The 17,285-nt window shown below is 49.8% G+C and overlaps 1 protein-coding gene across 29 annotated transcripts in view; it reads right to left on the bottom strand.

The window, feature by feature from the left end:
• LOC103346732 (NBPF family member NBPF4) overlaps positions 1 to 17,285 on the bottom strand; it is a 255,956-nt gene that overhangs the window by 194,580 nt on the left and 44,091 nt on the right. For 21 of the 29 annotated variants that reach the window (XM_089310680.1, XM_089310677.1, XM_089310681.1 and 18 more), the window contains exons 1-2: positions 11,363 to 11,637; positions 4,042 to 4,194 (exon numbers count right to left, since the gene is read on the bottom strand). The exons of 1 other annotated variant lie outside the window; for it this stretch is intronic. The gene's annotated coding sequence lies outside the window, so the exon portion shown is untranslated. Of the gene's footprint in view, positions 1 to 4,041; positions 4,195 to 11,362; positions 11,647 to 17,285 lie in introns of those variants that run through there. 7 more of the 29 variants (XM_089310700.1, XM_089310701.1, XM_089310699.1 and 4 more) reach the window with 5 other exon arrangements.

Raw genomic sequence — 17,285 nt, 5'->3', positions numbered from 1 at the left:
CTGATGGTTCGTCAAACACTGCAGAGAGATAGCAAACTCTATGCAGGCTGCCATGGACAGAACCGTCTGTCCCTCTGAAATCCATGTGCTGAGGCCCTGGAACCCAAGGTGAGGGCGTGAGGAGGCAAAGCCTTTGGGAGGTGGCCGGGGTGGGGTCTCCCCTGATAAGAGGAGGCAGAAACACCAGAGTTCCCCTCGGCCTCCTCCAAGTGAGGACACAGCAAGCAGGGAACCCACTCTACCAAGCACCGCGATCGCGGCCTTCCCAGTCTCCAGACGTGAGAAAGCAATTTCTGCTGCCTGAGCCACTCATCCTGTGGTGCTCTGCTCCAGCAGCCCCAGCTGCCCAACACAGAGTAGCAGGAGAGACCCCAACAAGCTCCCTGTTATAGGAAAGCAGATGAAATGGCTGTGCAGGGAGCTGGAGCCACAGATGCGCAGATCACAACTCTTGAGATCTTCAACAACTCCCCAGAGAAGTTGGGGGGAATTCTGAGGGGTACATGCTCACAAGAAAGAACAGGAACACAACTCAGAACCCACACACTCAGGAGAGGAGCAGGACAAAGAGGCCCCGTTCATGATCTACGCCACAAGACACAAAGCCCTTTTCCTGTCACAGCCAAAACACTGGGAACACAGGACAGAACAAGACAGGGTTCTTGTGCCACGCACCTAAAGCATGGCATCTGGCCTAGTGTTTAGGACACCCATGTCACACATCAGGGCTCGGGCTCCTGACTCTAGCTTCCTACCAGGGCAGACCCTGGGAAGCAGTGGCAATGGCTTGAATACCTGGGTTCTTGCCAGCAATGTCAGAGACCTGGATTGAGTTCCTGATTCCTAGTTTCAGCCCTGGGGCCATTTTAGGCATTGTGGGAGTGAACTAGAAAATGGGAGGTCCCTCTCCCCCCCCTTCTCTCTCAGCCTCCTTTGCCTTTCAAATAAGATGAAAATACATTAAAATTAAATGCCTGTGATAGTGGTTTGTGCTAGAGACTTGATATCTATATATGTAGTTATTCACACATACACACACACATATCCCAATAAGTAAATAAATAAATAAATTTTTAATCATAAGACCCAAAACTCTAAAACGACTGGAAGAAAGTAGAGTAAAGGTCCATGGCATTGGTCTGAGCAGTTGTTTCTTGGATGTGACCCCAAAGGCGTGGGTGACAAAAGCAAAAATAAGACATGTGAGATTGCATACAAGAAAATCCTTCTCCAAGCAAAGGAAACAAGCAACAGTTCTCTAAGTAGAGAACTGACCCACACACTGAGAGAGAATATTTGAAATCATTTATCAGGTGAGGGGCTACTATCTAAACACAAAGAACTCAAATGGGCCGGCGTGGCAGCTCACTAGGCTAATCCGCCACCTGCAGCGGTGGCAACCATTGGAAATGGGGTGCCGGATTCTGTCCTGGTTGCTCCTCTTCCAGTCCAGCTCTCTACTGTGGCCGGGGAAGACAGTGGAGGATAGCCCAAGTGCTTGGGCCCTGCACCCGCATGGAAGACCAGGAGGAAGCACCTGGCTCCTGGCTTTGGATCGGCGGCCATTTGGAGGGTGAACCAACGGAAGGAAGACCTTTCTTTCTGTATCTCACTGTCTAACTCTGCCTGTCCAAAAAAAAAAAAAAAAAAACTCAAATGAATCAGTAACAAAAAAACAGCCCCTGAATGGACATTTCTCGAAAGAAGACATACAAGTAACCATCACCAATTATCAGAGAAATGCAAATTAAAATCACAACAGAGGCCGGCGCCGCGGCTCACTAGGCTAATCCTCCGCCTAGCGGCGCCGGCACACCGGGTTCTAGTCCCGGATGGGGCGCCGGATTCTGTCCCGGTTGCCCTTCTTCCAGGCCAGCTCTCTGCTGTGGCCAGGGAGTGCAGTGGAGGATGGCCCAGGTGCTTGGGCCCTGCACCCTATGGGAGACCAGGAGAAGCACCTGGCTCCTGGTTCCTGCCATCGGATCAGCGCGGTGCGCCGGCCGCAGCGCGCTGGCTGCGGCGGCCATTGGAGGGTGAACCAACGGCAAAGGAAGACCTTTCTCTCTGTCTTTCTCTCTCACTGTCCACTCTGCCTGTCAAAAAAAAATCACAACAGAGAGGCCAGTGTTGTGACAAGGTGGGTAAGCTGCCACCAAGACGCTGACATCCCACATGGGCACTGGTTTTTGTCCCCCTCGATTCACTTCCAATCCAGCTCTCTACTAATGACCTGGGAAAAGCAGTGGAGGATGGCCCACGTGTTTGGGCCCCTGCATCCAGGAGCTCCTGGCTCCTGGCTTTGGCCTGGCACAGCTTGGCCATTGCGGCCATCTGGGGAGCAAACCAGCAGATGAAAGAGCCCTCTCTCTGTCCCTCACTCTCTCTCCCAACTCTAACTTTCAAATACACATACAAATCTTTAAAATAGATAAATAAAAATAAAACCATATAAGATGGCATGTCACTCCACTAGACTGGCTATTACCAAAAGACCCAGGCCACAGGTGCAGAAACAGGGGTTAGCATGCTTCTCAAGGGAACGTCAGTCAGTACAGCATGTTGAAACCAAGCATGGAGGGCCCCTAGAAGCTAAAAACAACTCAAACTCTCCCACGACCCCACCAGTCCACATCCGGATTTATGTACATGTGCATGTAAGGTGAATATGTACATGCATGTAATGTGTGCACCTACATGTGTGTGATATCTGCATGTGACATGTATATGTGTGATATGTATGTGTACGTGTCTGTGATATGTACATGTTAATGTAATGTGTGTATGTGGTATATACAGGAATACATATATGTATATGGCAGAGCCATGTCTTCACTCACATGTCCACTGCAGCACTGCTCACCACAGCCAAGACAACGGAAACGCATGAATGCCCCTTGGCAGGTGAACGGACAAGAAATGGGAGCTGCAACACACCCAGGAATACCCGGACCCAAAACACCCACAGGAGGGTCTGTCACAGCATGTTCATGGAGACAAAAGTCATGCACTGTATATGAGGACTCCGAAGTCCTTAAAACACAGGATTGAAATGTTCTTACTGGGGCTGGTGTTGCAGACGGGGGTTAAGTCACCACCTGTGTCCCCAGCACCCCATGTGAGTATCGGTTCAAGTCTTGGCTACTTCACTTCTGATCCAGTTCTCTGCTAATGTGCCTGGAAAAGGAGCAGGACATGGCTCAAGCTTGGGCCCCTGACACACACACTGGAAACCTAGATGGTGTTCTAGGTTCCTGACTTCTGCCAGGCACAGTCCCAGCCATTGTGGCTATTTGGGGAGTGAACCAGCAGATGAAAGATCTTTCTTCTCTCCCTCTCTGTGTGTTTGTGTGTGTGTGTGTGCACACGCGTCCCTGTGTGTTTCTACCTCACCACACATCCGTAACTGCGCTTCAAGTAAATAAATAAATCTCTAAAAACAAAAAAGGGAAGGGGAAGAATACCAGAGAGCTGATCTGTCTCCACCCAATGAGAACAAAGCAAGAAGATGGCCGCCCTCACCAGGAACCCAACCATGCTAGCACCTGGGTCAGACTTGCAATGCTGAGAACCAGCAGAAAATCAATGCCTGTGTCCGGGCCAGGCCAGTTGTGGGGTTTGTTACAGCAGCCTGAGCTGACTAAAACAAACCCAAGACCTCCAGAAGAGCATGTGACAACCTGACACAGCTAACCCATGGACTCAAGTCTCCACATAGCTCAGTCTCCTTACTGGCATCACCAGATGGGAGAACTCCATCATCACCACTGTGTGTCCTACCGACACAGCAGGCACACTTGGGGGGAAAATCACAGCATTCCACTCCCTTAGGACGACCTCCTAGCAAATCAGGACAAGACAGTCTAGAGTGGGAATTGAGAAATTGTCTCTATAATGTGCCTGCAGTAAGCCACGCTGCTAACAAAGTGCTGGGGCGAGGTCTCGGATGGACGAGTCACATGGCCGGTGGTGGGTGCCGCAGAGAGCTGACTACAATGCACACCTGGGAGCGGGTGAGCTCTTGGAAATGAGGGAGCCGCTTACCATCACTCAGGTCCTGCAGGAGACCCTCCTGGCAGGAGAAGTCCAGGCTCGCTTTCATGGTGACAGTGAAGGTGGCCATCTGCCCAGGCTGCAGGGGGAAATGGGTGAGGGTTTCTTCCAGCTTCCAGCTCAGGAAGTCACCGTACAGCTTCTCTGCAATGGTAACAACAATAGTGATGTTGATGGTGATGGCAGAGCAGAGGCACAATGAGACTGACACCAACCCGGCTGGGAAATTTTGGCACAGGACAAGAAGCATTCAAGATGTCAGAGAGCAAAAAGTCCCAGGAAAAGTCCTGAATCAGAAGAGGCCATGAGGCACAAAGAGGAGGGAGAATGCATCATGTTACAACCAGCTACAGCACTCTCCTTGCCTGTCCAGAGGGCTTTTCCTTCCTCAGAAGTGCTTCACTGGAGAGATGAACTCTGGGGCTGAGGCCACAGTGCCCCAGGGGCAGGGGACCGAGAGGCGGTGGTGTATGGAGAAGAAGGAGGTGTAAGGACCATCAACCCTGACTGTAGCTGACCTGCAGGAGGCTCCTGCCAACCACAACCCTAAAGGAAGGGGAGGAGCAGGTGGCAAACGTGGGCTCAGTGCTAAGTGCTATCACCGAAACACCAAGAGCCAGGCAGCTGCTGTCCGCGTGCTCCCCTGAGCAGTACCTGCTAAGATCGCTGTATATACTTTCTCCCTGACTTCTGCATGGGCTCTGCTCCCCATCCCATCTTAGGGAGGGCACCACGTCCACACAGCATCCGGCACTCTGCTGTCCAACCCTGACCGCAAGCCTGTGAAACGGTGCCATTCTTTCAAGTGTAATTCTTTACATGAGTGTGGTGCACCGAGATCCCGGGATAACCACCTGGGAATCTGGCATCCAGTGGTCTCCGAGCTGCAGGGCCAGGCATCCTGCGTTCTCTTGCCCTTCTCCCTGCTCACTTAGGTCCCATCTGTACTCCCAACCAGCAGAACTTAGCAACCCCAACAGTGTGTGCCTAAAGGCTTTCTACTTTCTCTTGAGAGCAGGTCTGACTCCTACACCCCACCATGAGCTCCCCAGCAGAGCTTATGTACTAAGCACAAGCCTGGTGTGGCAACTGGCTTGTAAACGTGGTGCACATATGTTCAACTGTTGCCAAGTGAGGTGAGCATCTCTGCAACAGAGGACAAGCAGAACATGTGAGGCTGGGGAGGTGGAATTCATTCTGCTGGATGGGGAAGCTAAGCATTTGGGTGGGACACATGGCCTGGGCTGTGGAGAGGACAGAACTGGACATGCAAAGAGGACAGCCAGGAATGGATTGAGCCCAGCAAGCAGTGAGTGCAGAGACCATGGAGCCTAGTGGCACAGAGGTGGGTCCGACTCATCCTGCAGTCTCCAGGGCACTGGCATCACCAGCAGTGGGAGGCACTCACTGTGGGCTCACCCAGCAAAAGATGAACAGACACCCGGACAGGCAGATGCAGCAACGGTAGAGAAAGGGAGCAGAGCACCTAACTCCTCCCTGGACAGCCCAGCCCTGTCCCTCTGCTTGCACAGGACATGCTGCACCTGCCCTGTCCAGCTTTGGTACCACATGCTCAGCCCCATGAGGACAAAGATCACAGTCCCTGAAGCACAGTGGGCACCAGGGGAGAACAGAGGGAAAAATGTGCACAGAGAGCCTCTGAATGTAGGATAAGAAACTGAGTAGAGGGAAATGATTTTAAAATGTTCAAGAAAGGTGGGGGCCAGCACTTTGGCATGGCAGGCTAAGCCTCCACCAGCGACCTCAGTATCTCATATAGGCACCCATTCGAGTCCTAGGTGTTCCACTTCTGATTCAGCTCCCTGCTGATTGCCTGGCAAAGCAGCAAAGGATGGCCCAAGTGCTTGGGTCCCCACCACCCATGTGGGAGACCCAGAAGAAGCGGCTGGCTCCTGGCTTCAGTTTGGCTCAGTCCTGGCCGTTGTGACCCTCTGGAGAGTGAACCAGCAGATGAAATATTTCTCTCTCTCTCTCTCTCTCTCTGTCTCTCTCACTCCCTCACTCTGCCTTTCAAATAAATAAAATAAAATATATATTTTTAAAAAAAGAGTTCAAGGGGCCTGCCCTGTGGCATAGTGGGTAAAGCTGTTGCCTGCGGTGCAATATGGCTATCAGTTCAAGTCCTGGCTGCTCCTCTTCCAATCCAGCTCCCTGCTAATGCACCTGGGAAAGCAGGAGAGGATGGCCTACATGCTTGGGCCTCTGTACCACATGGGAAACCTGGATGGAGTTCCAGGTTCCTGGCTTCAACCTGGCCAAGCCCTGGCCATTACAGCCATTTGGGGAGTGAACCAGCAGATGGAAGATCTCTTTCTTTGTCTTTCCCCTCTCTTTGTAGCTCGGCCTTTAAAGTAAATAAATAAAATTCTTTGTAAGATAGATGATTGATAGATCGATAGATTGATAGATCTATCGATTGATCTATCTGACCTGAATATCTCTGATGTCTCTCAGGCACCAGCAGACCAGGGCAGCAAACCTCAGCTCTTGTCCACACTCACGGGGGTGGTGACACAGCAGTCACTCTTCAGACACTCTGCAGAATACTCATTCTGGAATTACTGCACGAGGGGAAGACTAGATCCCGGTGAGTATCCAGGGAGCACATTAAGCCTCCAGCATTCAAATGGCTCAAGCCAAGTCAGGCAGCTGGTCACTAGCAGACAACCCAGCAACAGCAACATCCAGGAGAGGGAAAGCAAGCCCTGAGCAATCTGAGGAGTGTAAGGGGCTGGGGCTTCCCACACACAAGTGCAGCAGGAGCAGAGCACGAGAAGAGGTCTGGAAACTGCCGCCTGGTCTACGACCCACCCCGGCACAAGGCCAGAATGTCAGTGACGCTCCAGGTCTCACACACAGAACCCTGGGAGGCCAGCATGAGCACACTCAGACACCGAACAATCTGCTTATGTTGTAGGAAACTCTGTGCCTTAAGTGATGTGTGGAAGTCACAGGCAGCGCCATGCTCAGGGACCATCTGATGCCAAACAACCAAAGCCTTTATGGCTAAGGCACAGCTGCGGGCAGGGCCAGTGAGCCTTCTCTGTGGCTGCAGTGCCATGGCAAGCTACACAGCTCGGGCACCAGATTCAAGACCAGGCCCTGCCTCACAGGCAGCCCTTCCTGTTTGTTTCTCTCTGTATTTCTGTGCTACCAGACAGAATGAAGAAAGCAGCTTCTCAAAATCCCAGAGGGACGTGCTGCCAGAGGGAACAGGAGAAACAGATGTCAACCGTGGTGCACACATCACTCATTCTCCCCCTGAGAAAAGTGGTGTCAGCATCTTAACAGCGAGTAGCACTGGGTGACGAGCAGGGACCGCTCAGCTCTGCTGTGCTTGCCGGCTTCTCCCTGAGCCCGGGCTCAGCTCCAGCATCGGTGGGAAAAGACGCAGCCCAAGAAGCTCGGCCCAATCAAACCCTGCATGAATCTTCAATCACGCTGGCATGGAGTCAGCACTTCTTGTTGAAGAAAAAAGACATCCAGCAGTGTGTGTGGGTGTAGCTACATACGTGCACGTGTCTGCATGTGTGCACACCCTCACACACGTGGATCACAGGACATTTGTTGGAAAGCTTAAACAAACAGTAGACTTTTCTGAATCTGGGACTATTTAAGCAAGAGTGAAAGTTGGCATCTTCCCAAGCCTACAAAGGACGACTTGTTGCTAGTGATTTATAAGTAAAGGGTTAAATCACTAGACAATCCTGGTCGTGAAATGTGGTGGAGTGCAATGGCTCATCTCCTTGGAAGGAATGTGTACACGCGGGGGACAAAAGACTCCACTAGGAGACTATCGAAACTCAGAGTAGAGTGTGCTAAAGTGGCAGGAGAGAACATCAGCAGCCCATTTGTATACACAGACAATGTCATGGCTGAGAAAGGACTTCAAAGACCAATCCCGTTCACATAGCTACAGAGAAAAGAAAATAGCTTGGAATCAATTTAACCAAGGATGTTCAAAATCTGAGAATCATGAAAGATTAAAGAATGAAATAGGACACCAAAAAAAAAAAAAAAACCACAACAACAATAAATTGAGCAGCTTCTGCACTGCCAAAGAGACACTCAGCAAAGTGAAGAGGCAAACAGTTTCAAAGCATGCAACTGATAAAGAATCAACTGCCAGAAGCTTTCAAGAAACTCAACAACAGCAAAACAAACCACCCACTCAAGAAATGGGCAAGGAACTTCAACAGGCTAAATATCTCAAGAAAGGAAATCTAAATAGCCAACAAACACATGCAGAATTGCTCAGGAACACTAGCCATCAGGGAAATGCAAATTGATACTACAAGGGCCTTGAGGATGTGGGGGAAGAGGCACCCTCATCCACTGCTGGTCGGAATGTAAACTGGTATCACTACTGTGGAAGACAGTAAGGAGGTAAGTCAGAAATCTGAATATAGACGTACCATATGTGCCAGCCATTCCAGCCCTGGCAATATACCCAAGGGAAATGAAATCAGTATATGAAAAAAAGAGTTATCTCTGTCCCCATATTTACTACGGCTCAAATCACCATAGCAAAGATATGCAATCAGCCAACATGCCCATCACCTGAAGACTGAATAGACATTATGGGCTATGGACACCATATACGCACGCATACACAGACTGCATATCCTGGCTACTATGCATCCTACTGCAATAAGCACAGGCCTGTGGAAACCTCTCTGTCTACACAACCATTTTGTTTCCTTCAATATGTTGCCAATAGAGGGTACATCCATACAGTTTTCCAGGTTGACAGGAGTAACTTCACATGAGAAATTTTTTTTTTTTGCAGTGGGAGGTAAAAGTAGCAAAGTTTATTAGGGAAGGGACATCCATAAGAACGGATGGGCACCTCTCCAGACAGGACCTGAGAGAGAGTGCCCAGTCGCTTGGACTGGGGGGGGAGGGGGGGGAGGAGCGAGGTTACATGGTTGAGTGCAGAGATTACGCCTGGCCAGACCAGGCAGGCAACTCAGCAGAGAGGCAGAGGGCTGAGCACGCAGTATGGTGGAGGCCCGGGGTTTTTAAGGAGATGGGTCTTGCTTCCCCACCTCTGTTCCCCTTGGAACAAAGGGCTTTTTGGATGTAAATAGAAAAACTTCTATCTGAGTTTTCTCTTGAAGGTCTGGAACAAAGGACTTCATGGATGCAAATGTTATCAGCCAGGAGGAAGGGTGGGCAGGACCCCCTAGAGAATTGGGATCCAGAGCAGGGTGTTTGAAATGCAGATACTGGGCTTTACCTGAGAGATATCAGGTAGAAGGGGTCAGAGCAGGGCAGGATGTGAATACTGGGCTGCCCCAGAAACACCATCAGGATGACTTTGAGGTGCAGCATATGCTGGTCACAGATGTTTTCTCTTTAGGCCTTTATGTCGCACACACATAAGCTCATAACTGACTTCCTACCTAACATTTCCCCCTCAAGAGGCAATACCCAAAATTCTTCTTTGGGATTATGGATGGAGATCCGTTTTCTGTAATTTCTTCAAAGCTGGCATGTGGGCGTCGAGGGGGTTTTGGGTTTTTCCTCTTGCTATCTGTCTTATGCTGTGTGACAGTGTCCTTGGAAAGACTGTCCTGCTCGGTCCAGAGGACTGTTCAGGTCGTCCAGTGGAATGGGCTGGAAGCCTTGTCTGACGACCATTTGGAGTTCGACAGCTTTTATTCTCCGATGTCTTCTCAAAATCCCTTCGTGGTTGCCAAAAATGTTACCGGAGAAATTGCAGGGTACTTGTCTTCGCACAAGAAAGAATTCAGGCGTGAGACAGAGAGTAGTGGGAGATAATAGTAGCAAAGTTTATTAGGGAAGGGACATCCGTAAGAATGGATGGGCACCTCTCCAGACAGGACCTGAGAGAGAGTGCCCAGTCGCTTGGACTGGGGGGGGGGGGAAGGAGCAAGGTTACATGGTTGAGTGCAGAGATTACGCCTGGCCAGAACAGGCAGGCGACTCAGCAGAGAGGCAGAGGGCTGAGAGCGCAGTCCCACATGAGAAATTATATTGCTATACATGTATACATTACAAAATACAGACATCGGATCCATAAGCTAAATTCCACCTTAAAACACTAGAACAGCAAAGTATACCTTAAGAAACTGTAAGGAGGAAAAGTATTCAAACACAAATCAACCCAACAGCCTAGAAAATATCACAACAGACATTCAGTGAGACCAAAGTACAGTGCTTGAAAACTCAGTCACCTGACAAAACGTGTATCCACAGGAAGCAGGGGAAAAAAGGAGAACAGACTCAAGTGGCTTGACAACAGAAATGAAAGAGGACATCGCTACCAAACTTGCCAAAATAATACTCCAAAAACACTAGGGAAAAACCAAGGCACAAGGATTTGGTCAACCTAGATAGGGTGGACTGATTCTCAGAAAGATGCAAACCACTAAAACACTTCTAATTTGAAAAGACACCGTAGTAGCAGAGAAACCGAACCAAACAAACAAACAAAAAATGAAGAAAAGTCCAGGACCAGATGGCTCCACCGGTGAGAACTCTCATGGAAAAGATAATTAAAATGCGTGATTCGCAAACCCTTCCAACAAGGAGATGAAGAGGAAAAGCCTTCCATTTCATTCCATCAGACCAGCCTTATCCCAACATGCAAAACAAGCACATCACAAAGAATGGCACACACATACAACCCGTCAGGAATGGGCCACATGCCTCAACAAAACATTACCAGACGCCATCCAGAAGCACAACCAAAGCTTAGCACACTGCGCGCAACTGAGAGTTACTCCGGAAATGCAAGGGTGGCTACCACACAAAATCAGTAGATCACAAAACAGAACACACATGGGGAAAGCCCACAGAGTATCCCGATAGACACAGAAAACCCAGTTCACAAAAACGTCCCTGCCGTTTGCCATACTAAAACACAAATCATCACATTAGGAATGCAAGCTACACCTCGGCCTGACCAGGCTCTTTCATGAAAAGCCCACAGAGCGCCAACATCACACCCAACGCGAGGAACCCGAAACTGTCCTAGACCAGGACACAGACATGCACTTTGGCTCTCGTTCCTCCCATCAACAGTCTGAGGTCTAGAGCAGGGCGGCTGGGCCCTCAAAAAGCAAACACACGGGAACGCGGGGCCGTTCCGGGAGGAGACCGAGCCACCTCTGCTCTCGCACAGCTGCTCGCACCCTGGGGACCCTTCCAGACGGTACGCACAGCACGACCGCGACTCCACCCGCGCCTTCGCGACCCAAGAGGCGCAGGCAGGCTGGCGGCCAAGACCCCCAGTGGGAAAACGCAACAGCCGCGCGTCACTCACCTCCAAGGGGGGTCCGGTCTGCTGGTGGGACAGAGGTCCGCGAAGGCCGTCGTTTCCGGATGGGGCCGAAGAGGAGAAATGCGCCTGGGAAACGGCGCGGCAGCCTCGGACACGCAGCCTCTCCTCATCCCGGCCTGACCCTGGGGCCGCTGGGTCTCCCTCAGGCTCGGCCAGCAGCGACGAGGACGGCTCCTCTCCTCACGGCTTGCGCAGGCTCTGCGGCAGGAGCAGACACGAGGCGCTGACTCCCAGCAGAGCACCGCCTAGCAGCAGGGACCCTGCGTGCAGGTGCACTTCCGGGTCACAGTGCCAGGCGCAGGCGCATTCCCCACTGGCCATCACCATGGCACCCTAAGACGCAGCTGCACACTGCTGCATCCAGCGTCTGAAGCCCTAGGGCCGCTTCCAGTCCCGCCTCTCCAGGCTGTGACCACGCACGCAGACGCTGATGGCCCAGGTTCTCTGGACCCCACCTCCCTGCCTCATGGGAGTCTTCAATGGACCTCCTGCCTCTTGCCTCCTGTCTCCTGGCGTCTGCCTGGCCCTGCGCTGGCCCTTCGTTGAAGCCGCTTGGGGAGAGAAGCAGTGCATGGGGCATTGCCAGCACTCTCTCTCTCTCTCTCTGAGTGATCGTCCATCTGGGGGTTCACCCCCGAGGTGGCTACAAAGGCCGGGACTGGGACAGAAGCCAGGGTTTTAGCCACCGCTCCATTCTGTGTTCAGGGGCCCAAGTCCTTGGGCTGTCTCCCTCTGCTTTCCCAGGCGTCTTAGCAGACAGCTGGATCCCACGGCAAACGACTTCTGGGAGGGTCGGCACTGTGAGGTAGCAGGTAAAGCACTGCCACAGTGCCGGTATCACATAAGAGTGCCGGTTCGAGTACGGCTGCTCCACTCACTTCTGATGCAGCTCTCTGCTGTGGTCTGGGAAGGCAGCAGAAGACGCCCCAAGTCCTTGTGCCTCTGCACCCATGAGCAGATCTCAACAAGGATCCTGGCTCCTGGCTTCAAATACTCTCAGCTACGCCCATTGCAGCCAATTGGATAATAGACCAGCAAATGGAAGACTTCTCTCCTCTTTCTCTCTTGCTTTCTCTCTCTCTCTCCATTCCTCCCTCCCTATCTCCCTGGATCTCATCTCCTCTGTGTGTACTCTCAATGTCAAATAAATAAATAAGATCTTCAAGAAAAGTAATTTAAAAAGGAAAACATAGCTATAAATAAAATATCACATCAAATCCAACTACTAGAGTTTTTTTTTTTTTAGAATTTGGTATTATATGCATTACTTACCCTATTAACCCAGAATTTGAAAAAGACTTTAACTTGGCTACAACAAATTTTTGGTACCCAGTCATTCTCTTCTTCCTTACAAGCATTCTCTGACTTGCACGTGAGGAAATCTTTGGGATTTACTTATCAGACACTTACGTACCCACTCACACAAGGACTTGAAACACCTGTGATCTACAGAGTTCTCCACGGAACACAGGTCTGCATCCCAGTCCCCGCCCTCCACAGTCTAGCCCTGCCTTTAAAGTATGGGTTATGTTGGAAATAGACCAAATCGTGTCTTCACAAAGCAAGATAGAATACCGAAAGGTAGCGTTTGAGGTCCCCTGGCTTTTTAAAAATTTTTTTGACAGGCAGAGTAGACAGTGAGAGAGAGATTGGGATAGAGAGAAAGGTCTTCCTTTTCCGTTGGTTCACTGTGCCGATCTGAAGCCAGGAGCCAGGTGCTTCTCCTGGTCTCCCATGCAGGTGCAGGGCCCAAGCACTTGGGCCACCTTCCACTGCCTTCCTGGGCCACATCAGAGAGCTGGACTGGAAGAGCAGCAACCGGGACTGAATCCAGTGCCCCAACCGGGACTAGAACCCAGGGTGCCGGCGCTGCAGGCTAGGATTAGCCAAGTGAGCTGTGGTGCTGGCCACGGTTAGTTACCTTCTAAAATACATGTAAATGCTCTGTAGGGGATCATTACTGAAGGTAACGTAATGTAAAATGTTTTAAGTTAGTAAATCTCTATCCTGTTAAAAATAACTTCCTAATTCATTTGTCATCAATTTAACACATGATGAATTAAGTTGATTTCAAATAAACACTGACAAAATTAAATCTTCTTTGTTGCATTTTTCTTTTATTAAAGTAATGTAATTTACTTTTCACTTTTTGTGAAAATCCGGCACCCCGACTGGGACTAGAACCCAAGGTGCCAGCGCCGCAGGTGGAGGATTAGCCTAGTGAGCTGTGGCGCAGGCCGGTCCCCTAGCTTTTAATGGGAGCCTAATTCACTATCTCCTCTGTTCAATTTTCTGTCATTTCCTCCTGAATTTCCTGTTTTGAGTCAAGGGTGCTACCAGCTTCTTAGTCTTGGAAGTCTCCCCAAATTGTCCTGCACCCTCTCTGTGCCTGCTGTGTCCTGTGTCCATGTGAGTTGATCTCACCTTGGCCCCTCCTGCCTGGCTTGTCCTCTGTCCACGTGTGAGTTGATCTCACCTGGGCCCCACCTGCCTGGCGTGTCCTATGTCCATATGAGCTGATCTCACCTGGGCCAGTTCTTCCCCTTTCCACTGTCACGGGGCTGGTTCAGCTCTAAGGTCCCTCCTGCTCTGCAAGCTGCAGCACCCTCTCAATGTCATGCCCCAATCCCCTGGCTTGGCTCTTTCCAGCCTACTAGTCACAGGTTAGGGAGAGTTTGCACCTTCTTCTTAGCTCGGGACCTCTGGGACGGGCCTTGTGTACCCTGTGAAGTCTTGGCTTTATCTCAAGGACACTCATGGTTTGCTTCAAGCCATCTTTTTAGCCTGCTTTCATACTTTCCCCATCTACATAATATGTATTTGGTTTACTGGGCATTTTTGGTTCTTGGAGCCCGTCATGTAGTTGGTGCTGTTCCTGCAGGAGCAGCTCTGGGGTACTCCTTTCCCCAGCTCCCCTGCGGTTAAGAAGTCAGCAGATTCTTCCTCCTCTCCTTTGGATTACCTGGCTGAGTTCTCAATGAGATCATTGCATTTGCTCCTAGTGTCCCTTAGCTAGCTGATCTCTCCCTGGGTTGTGCACGCCTGGGGACAGGGATCCTGCTGTCTTTCTTTCCCTGTAAGTCAGGCAGTCTGTGTGGAGCTGAACGACTTCACATTGTCTTTTCTGAAGGCTTAATAACCCAGGCAGAGGGAGAGCCAGGAGTTAGAGGACTGCTGTTTCTCTTCAAGGGATGGAATCTCACTGAGTGGTGTCAGGGAGGGTCTTCCTCACAGGATGATGGCTGCTTAGGCAGTGTCTGCGTGTTGGGGGGAGTGGAATGAAATCTGGGCACGTGGTGGAAGAATTGGCAGACCCCTGACCTGGGGTGAGTCTCTGAGCCTTGGCTTCCTGATCTGTGGAGAAGGGATGGCAGTGACTGTGTGTGTCCCGAGTTTGCACGGTCCTGGATGCCTGTCGCTGCTGCCACAGTCATCTCAGGTCTAGGAATCCCTGACATTCAAAGGCACCTTGCAGTTTCTGTCTGCCTCTGACCTTTTATGGTGCTGGGTTCTGTACCTGGATGGAGGGTGGCAGCAGATCCCAAGTTTTCCTTGTAAAAGCTTTTTGAAAATTCAAGTTGAAGCATTTAAAAATTTTGTTTGTTTATTTATGTAAGATGCTGAGTGACAGAAAAAAGAGAGGGAAATCTTCCATCCAGCGGTTCACTCCACAAATGCCTGCAACAGCCAGGGCTGGGCCAGGCCAAAGTTAGGAGCCCAGAGTTCCTTGCAGGTCTCCATGTGTGTGGCAGGGACACAAGCACTTGAGCCATCACCTGCTGCCTCCCGTGGTGCACATGAGCAGGAAACCAGATCTGCATCATGGAGCAACCGAGACTTGAACCAGACTCTCCAGTGTGGGATGTGGGTGTCCCAAGCTGCAGCTTAACCTGCTGCACCACATTGCCTGCCACACTTTGAAGCATTTTAATGATAAATTTTAGCTTACAAATTATGTATGTTCCTTTTATAAATCTTGAAAAATATAAGTGGATAGGAAAAAAATAATTCCTCATCCTGCATCCCAACTTGCATAGACAGGCACACTTAACATTATGTGTTTATTTAGTATTGTTTATTCTTTTAAAAAATTGTGTTGATTTTAAAAATTGAATTTATTGGCCAGCTCTGCAGCTCACTTGGCTAATCCACCTGCAGCACCGGCACCCCAGGTTCTAGTCCCGTTTAGGGTGATGGATTCTGTCTCGGTTGCTCCTCTTCCAAGCCAGCTCTCTGCTGTGGCCCGGGAAGGCAGTGGAGGATGGCCCAAGTGCTTGGGCCCTGCACCCACATGGGAGACCAGGAGGAAGCACCTGGCTCCTGGCTTCGGATCGGTGCAGCTCCGGCCGTAGCAGCCATTTGGAGGGTGAAGCAATGGAAGTAAGACCTTTCTTTCTGTCTCCCCCTCTCTTACTGTCTAATTCTGCCTGCCAAAATAAATAATAGAAGCATTTTACAAAATTGAATGTATTTTATAAATCTGTATTCTGATTTTTGAAGTAGCATAAGCCTTTTCCATATTATGAAGGTTTTGTGGGAGTGAACTAGAAAATGAGGGATCCCTCTCTCCTCTCTCTCTTTCTCTCTCTTTTCTCTCTCTCAGCCTCCTTTGCCTTTCAAGTAAGATGAAAATACATTAAAATTAAATGCCTGTGATAGTGGTTTGTGCTAGAGACTTGATATCGATATATGTACACATTCACACATACATACACATATCCCAATAAGTAAATAAATAAATAAATTCCTACATAAGACCCAAAACTCTAAAATGACTAGAGAAAAGCAGAGGGAAATGTCCATGGCATTGGTCTGAGCAGTAATTCTTCAATGTAACCTCAAAGGCGTGGGTGACAAAAGCAAAAATAGACATGTGAGATTGCATACCAGAAAATCCTTCTCCAAGCAAGGAAACAAGTAACAGAGTAGAGAACCGACCCACACACTGAGAGAGGATACTTGAAATCATTTATCAGGTGAGGGGCTACTACCTTAATACAAAGAACTCAAATGAATCAGTAACAAGAGAACAAACAGCTCCTGAATGGACATTTCTCCAAAGAAGACATACAAGTAACCATCGCCAAGTATCAGAGAAATGCAAATTAAAACCACACAGAGAGGCCAGTGTTGTGACAAGGCAGGTAAGTTGCAACCTGAGACGCTGACATCCCACACGGGCACTGGATTTTGTCCCACTCCCTTCACTTCCAATCCAGCTCTCTGCTAATGACCTGGGAAAAGCAGTGGTGGATGGACCACGTGTTTGGGTCCCTGCATCCAGGGGCTCCTGGCTCCTGGCTTTGGTCTGGGGCAGCTCTGGCCATTGCAGCCATCTGGGGAGCAAACCAGCAGATGAAAGGGCCCTCTCTCTGTCCCTCACTCTTCTTGCAACTCTAACTTTCAAGTAAACATACAAATCTTCAAAATCGATAAATAAAAATAAAACCATATAAGATGGCATGTCACTCCACTAGACTGGCTATTCCCAAAAGACCAAAGTCACAGGTGCAGAAAGAGGGGTTAGCACACTTCTCAAGGGAATGTCAGTCAGTGCAGCATGTTGAAAACAAGCATGGAGAATCACTAAAAGCTAAAAACAACTCAAACTCTCCCAGGACCCCACCAGCCCACATCTGGATTTATGTACATGTGCATGTAAGGTGAATATGTACATGCATGTAATGTGTGCATGTACATGTGTGTGACATATGTGACATGTATATGTGTGATGTGTTTGTGTACATGCATGTGATATGTACGTGTGAATGTAATGTGTGTATGTGGTATATACAGGAATACATAATGTATATGGCAGAGCCATGTCTTCACTCACATGTCCACTGCAGCACTGCTCACCACAGCCAAGACAACGGAAACGCATGAATGCCCCTTGGCAGGTGAA

This window comes from Oryctolagus cuniculus, chromosome 12 (genome assembly GCF_051225735.1).
Source record: "Oryctolagus cuniculus isolate XC-2025 breed Fujian yellow rabbit chromosome 12, ASM5122573v1, whole genome shotgun sequence".
Classification (NCBI taxonomy): Eukaryota; Metazoa; Chordata; class Mammalia; order Lagomorpha; family Leporidae; genus Oryctolagus; species Oryctolagus cuniculus.
The sequence above is the reverse complement of the archived record's forward strand: the minus strand, read 5'-3'. Positions and strand labels throughout refer to the sequence as shown.